This window comes from Pimephales promelas, chromosome 6, assembly GCF_988280905.1.
Source record: "Pimephales promelas chromosome 6, fPimPro1.hap1.1, whole genome shotgun sequence".
Classification (NCBI taxonomy): domain Eukaryota; kingdom Metazoa; phylum Chordata; class Actinopteri; order Cypriniformes; family Leuciscidae; genus Pimephales; species Pimephales promelas.
This window is the reverse complement of record NC_142774.1, coordinates 41,934,647-41,940,646: the sequence shown is the minus strand read 5'-3', so window position 1 is coordinate 41,940,646 and position 6,000 is coordinate 41,934,647.

The window sequence follows — 6,000 nt, the reverse complement described above, 5'->3', positions numbered from 1 at the left end:
GCGAAAAATTAAGTTTCTCCAATCTTCTCAAAACTCTGGATTATGATAAAGGGCCATGAGACTTAGACCTGAGTGCAAAAATGGAGGCTCTAGCCCCTTCCAGAGCTGAGATATCGAAACTCAAAAATTCAACCCGAAAAAAAACGACAGTGGTACCCCTTACGTTTTTTTTTTTTGGGCGAAAAATTACGTTTCTCCAATCTTCTCAAAACTCTGGATTATAATAAAGGGCTATGAGACTTAGACCTGAGTGCAAAAATGGAGGCTCTAGACCCTTCCAGAGCTGAGATATCGAAACTCAAAAATTCAAACCGAAAAAAAACGACAGTGGAACCCCTTACGTTTTTTTTTTGGGGCGAAAAATTAAGTTTCTCCAATCTTCTCAAAACTCTGGATTATGATAAAGGGCCATGAGACTTAGACCTGAGTGCAAAAATGGAGGCTCTAGCCCCTTCCAGAGCTGAGATATCGAAACTCAAAAATTCAACCCGAAAAAAAAAACGACAGTGGTACCCCTTACGTTTTTTTTTTTGGGCGAAAAATTAAGTTTCTCCAATCTTCTCAAAACTCTGGATTATGATAAAGGGCCATGAGACTTAGACCTGAGTGCAAAAATGGAGGCTCTAGCCCCTTCCAGAGCTGAGATATCGGAACTCAAAAATTCAACCCGAAAAAAAAAACGACAGTGGTACCCCTTACGTTTTTTTTTTTGGGCGAAAAATTAAGTTTCTCCAATCTTCTCAAAACTCTGGATTATGATAAAGGGCTATGAGACTTAGACCTGAGTGCAAAAATGGAGGCTCTAGACCCTTCCAGAGCTGAGATATCGAAACTCAAAAATTCGGCCCAAAAAAAAAACGACAGTGGTACCCCTTACGTTTTTTTTTTTGGTCGAAAAATTAAGTTTTTCCAATCTTCTCAAAACTCTGGATTATGATAAAAGGCTATGAGACTTAGACCTGAGTGCAAAAATGGAGGCTCTAGCCCCTTCCAGAGCTGAGATATCGAAACTCAAAAATTCGGCCTAAAAAAAAAAACGACAGTGGTACCCCTTACGTTTTTTTTTTTTGGGCGAAAAATTAAGTTTCTCCAATCTTCTCAAAACTCTGGATTATGATAAAGGGCTATGAGACTTAGACCTGAGTGCAAAAATGGAGGCTCTAGACCCTTCCAGAGCTGAGATATCGAAACTCAAAAATTCGGCCCAAAAAAAAAACGACAGTGGTACCCCTTACGTTTTTTTTTTTTTTGGGCGAAAAATTAAGTTTCTCCAATCTTCTCAAAACTCTGGATTATAATAAAGGGCTGTGAGACTTAGACCTGAGTGCAAAAATGGAGGCTCTAGACCCTTCCAGAGCTGAGATATCGAAACTCAAAAATTCAACCCGAAAAAAAAAACGACAGTGGTACCCCTTACGTTTTTTTTTTTGGGCGAAAAATTAAGTTTCTCCAATCTTCTCAAAACTCTGGATTATGATAAAGGGCCATGAGACTTAGACCTGAGTGCAAAAATGGAGGCTCTAGCCCCTTCCAGAGCTGAGATATCGAAACTCAAAAATTCGGCCCAAAAAAAAAAACGACAGTGGTACCCCTTACGGTTTTTTTTTTGGGCGAAAAATTAAGTTTCTCCAATCTTCTCAAAACTCTGGATTATGATAAAGGGCTATGAGACTTAGACCTGAGTGCAAAAATGGAGGCTCTAGACCCTTCCAGAGCTGAGATATCGAAACTCAAAAATTCAACCCGAAAAAAAAAACGACAGTGGTACCCCTTACGTTTTTTTTCTTGGGCGAAAAATTAAGTTTCTCCAATCTTCTCAAAACTCTGGATTATGATAAAGGGCCATGAGACTTAGACCTGAGTGCAAAAATGGAGGCTCTAGCCCCTTCCAGAGCTGAGATATCGAAACTCAAAAATTCAACCCGAAAAAAAAACGACAGTGGTACCCCTTACGTTTTTTTTTTTGGGCGAAAAATTAAGTTTCTCCAATCTTCTCAAAACTCTGGATTATAATAAAGGGCTGTGAGACTTAGACCTGAGTGCAAAAATGGAGGCTCTAGACCCTTCCAGAGCTGAGATATCGAAACTCAAAAATTCAACCCGAAAAAAAAACGACAGTGGTACCCCTTACGTTTTTTTTTTTTGGGCGAAAAATTAAGTTTCTCCAATCTTCTTAAAACTCTGGATTATGATAAAGGGCCATGAGACTTAGATCTGAGTGCAAAAATGGAGGCTCTAGCCCCTTCCAGAGCTGATATATCGAAACTCAAAAATTCAACTCCAAAAAAAAAACGACAGTGGTACCCCTTACGTTTTTTTTTTTGGGCGAAAATTTAAGTCTCTCCAATCTTCTCAAAACTCTGGATTATGATAAAGGGCCATGAGACTTAGACCTGAGTGCAAAAATGGAGGCTCTAGCCCCTTCCAGAGCTGAGATATCGAAACTCAAAAATTCGGCCTAAAAAAAAAAACGACAGTGGTACCCCTTACGTTTTTTTTTTTTGGGCGAAAAATTAAGTTTCTCCAATCTTCTCAAAACTCTGGATTATGATAAAGGGCTATGAGACTTAGACCTGAGTGCAAAAATGGAGGCTCTAGACCCTTCCAGAGCTGAGATATCGAAACTCAAAAATTCGGCCCAAAAAAAAAACGACAGTGGTACCCCTTACGTTTTTTTTTTTTTGGGGCGAAAAATTAAGTTTCTCCAATCTTCTCAAAACTCTGGATTATAATAAAGGGCTGTGAGACTTAGACCTGAGTGCAAAAATGGAGGCTCTAGACCCTTCCAGAGCTGAGATATCGAAACTCAAAAATTCAACCCGAAAAAAAAAACGACAGTGGTACCCCTTACGTTTTTTTTTTTGGGCGAAAAATTAAGTTTCTCCAATCTTCTCAAAACTCTGGATTATGATAAAGGGCCATGAGACTTAGACCTGAGTGCAAAAATGGAGGCTCTAGCCCCTTCCAGAGCTGAGATATCGAAACTCAAAAATTCGGCCCAAAAAAAAAAACGACAGTGGTACCCCTTACGGTTTTTTTTTTGGGCGAAAAATTAAGTTTTTCCAATCTTCTCAAAACTCTGGATTATGATAAAGGGCTATGAGACTTAGACCTGAGTGCAAAAATGGAGGCTCTAGACCCTTCCAGAGCTGAGATATCGAAACTCAAAAATTCAACCCGAAAAAAAAAACGACAGTGGTACCCCTTACGTTTTTTTTTTTGGGCGAAAAATTAAGTTTCTCCAATCTTCTCAAAACTCTGGATTATGATAAAGGGCCATGAGACTTAGACCTGAGTGCAAAAATGGAGGCTCTAGCCCCTTCCAGAGCTGAGATATCGAAACTCAAAAATTCAACCCGAAAAAAAAACGACAGTGGTACCCCTTACGTTTTTTTTTTTGGGCGAAAAATTAAGTTTCTCCAATCTTCTCAAAACTCTGGATTATAATAAAGGGCTGTGAGACTTAGACCTGAGTGCAAAAATGGAGGCTCTAGACCCTTCCAGAGCTGAGATATCGAAACTCAAAAATTCAACCCGAAAAAAAAACGACAGTGGTACCCCTTACGTTTTTTTTTTTTGGGCGAAAAATTAAGTTTCTCCAATCTTCTTAAAACTCTGGATTATGATAAAGGGCCATGAGACTTAGATCTGAGTGCAAAAATGGAGGCTCTAGCCCCTTCCAGAGCTGATATATCGAAACTCAAAAATTCAACTCCAAAAAAAAAACGACAGTGGTACCCCTTACGTTTTTTTTTTTGGGCGAAAATTTAAGTCTCTCCAATCTTCTCAAAACTCTGGATTATGATAAAGGGCCATGAGACTTAGACCTGAGTCCAAAAATGGAGGCTCTAGACCCTCCCAGAGCTGAGATATCGAAACTCAAAAATTCAACCCGAAAAAAAAACGACAGTGGTACCCCTTATGTTTTTTTTTTTGGGCGAAAAATTAAGTTTCTCCAATCTTCTCAAAACTCTGGATTATGATAAAGGGCCATGAGACTTAGACCTGAGTGCAAAAATGGAGGCTCTAGACCCTTCCAGAACTGAGATATCGAAACTCAAAAATTCAACCCGAAAAAAAAACGACAGTGGTACCCCTTACGTTTTTTTTTTTTGGGCGAAAAATTAAGTTTCTCCAATCTTCTCAAAACTCTGGATTATGATAAAGGGCCATGAGACTTAGACCTGAGTGCAAAAATGGAGGCTCTAGCCCCTTCCAGAGCTGAGATATCGAAACTCAAAAATTCGGCCCAAAAAAAAAAACGACAGTGGTACCCCTTACGTTTTTTTTTTTTGGGCGAAAAATTAAGTTTTTCCAATCTTCTCAAAACTCTGGATTATAATAAAGGGCTATGAGACTTAGACCTGAGTGCAAAAATGGAGGCTCTAGACCCTTCCAGAGCTGAGATATCGAAACTCAAAAATTCGCCCCCCCAAAAAAAACGACAGTGGTACCCCTTACGTTTTTTTTTTTTTGGGCGAAAAATTAAGTTTCTCCAATCTTCTTAAAACTCTGGATTATGATAAATGGCTATGAGACTTAGACCTGAGTGCAAAAATGGAGGCTCTAGACCCTTCCAGAGCTGAGATATCGAAACTCAAAAATTCAACCCGAAAAAAAAAACGACAGTGGTACCCCTTACGTTTTTTTTTTTTGGGCGAAAAATTAAGTTTCTCCAATCTTCTTAAAACTCTGGATTATGATAAAGGGCTATGAGACTTAGACCTGAGTGCAAAAATGGAGGCTCTAGCCCCTTCCAGAGCTGAGATATCGAAACTCAAAAATTCGCCCCCCCAAAAAAAACGACAGTGGTACCCCTTACGGTTTTTTTTTCTTGGGCGAAAAATTAAGTTTCTCCAATCTTCTCAAAACTCTGGATTATGATAAAGGGCTATGAGACTTAGACCTGAGTGCAAAAATGGAGGCTCTAGACCCTTCCAGAGCTGAGATATTGAGATATTTATAGTGGCATAAATGTTACGCGGGACCTCAATATCTCAGCTCTGGAAGGGTCTAGAGCCTCCATTTTTACACTCAAGTCAAAGTCTCTTGTCCCTCTATCAGAATCCAGAGTTTCAAAAAGATCGGAGAAACTTTTTTTTTCGCCCCCCCCAAAAAAAAACGAAAGGGGTACCACTGTCGTTTTTTTTTTCGGGTCGAAATTTTGAGTTTCTCTGATCTTTTTGAAACTCTGGATTCTGATAGAGGGCCATGGGACTTAGACTTGAGTGCAAAAATGGAGGCTCTAGACCCTTCCAGAGCTGAGATATTGAGATATTTATAGTGGCATAAATGTTACGCGGGACCTCAATATCTCAGCTCTGGAAGGGTCTAGAGCCTCCATTTTTGCACTCAAGTCAAAGTCTCTTGGCCCTCTATCAGAAAGAATCCAGAGTTTCAAGAAGATTGGAGAAACTTTTTTTTCGCCCCAAAAAAAAAAAAAAAACGAAAGGGGTACCACTGTTCGGGGTACCACTTTTCGGGTCGAAATTTTGAGTTTCTCTGATCTTCTTGAAACTCTTGATTCTGATAGAGGGCCCTGAGACTTAGACCTGAGTGCAAAAATGGAGGCTCTAGACCCTTCCAGAGCTGAGATATTGAGATCCCACGTAGCATTTATGCCACTATAAATATCTCAAAATCTGTAAAACAAAAACCTCAAAATTATAGTTGAAATGGTATACTGCTGGAATTTTTTTGACCTTGAGAAAAAGATTAAAGTATAGACCAACAAATTTGATGTTTATTAATTTATTTCATGTTGGTACATTTTTGGGAAGTACACCTGTTTTGACCTGATGTCCATTGGAATGGAAAAAAAAAAATCGCAATGAAAGCAATTATATATCTATATATTTTTTTCATTTGTTTTCATATAGAAACCGCATGAGCTGGGAAAATGTACTTTTATATTTTTCAGAAACTTGAAACATAATTCAGGTCTGAGAGGGTTAAAGACAGACCAACTTTTGATTCCAAGGTTTTTAGTTAATGTATGTA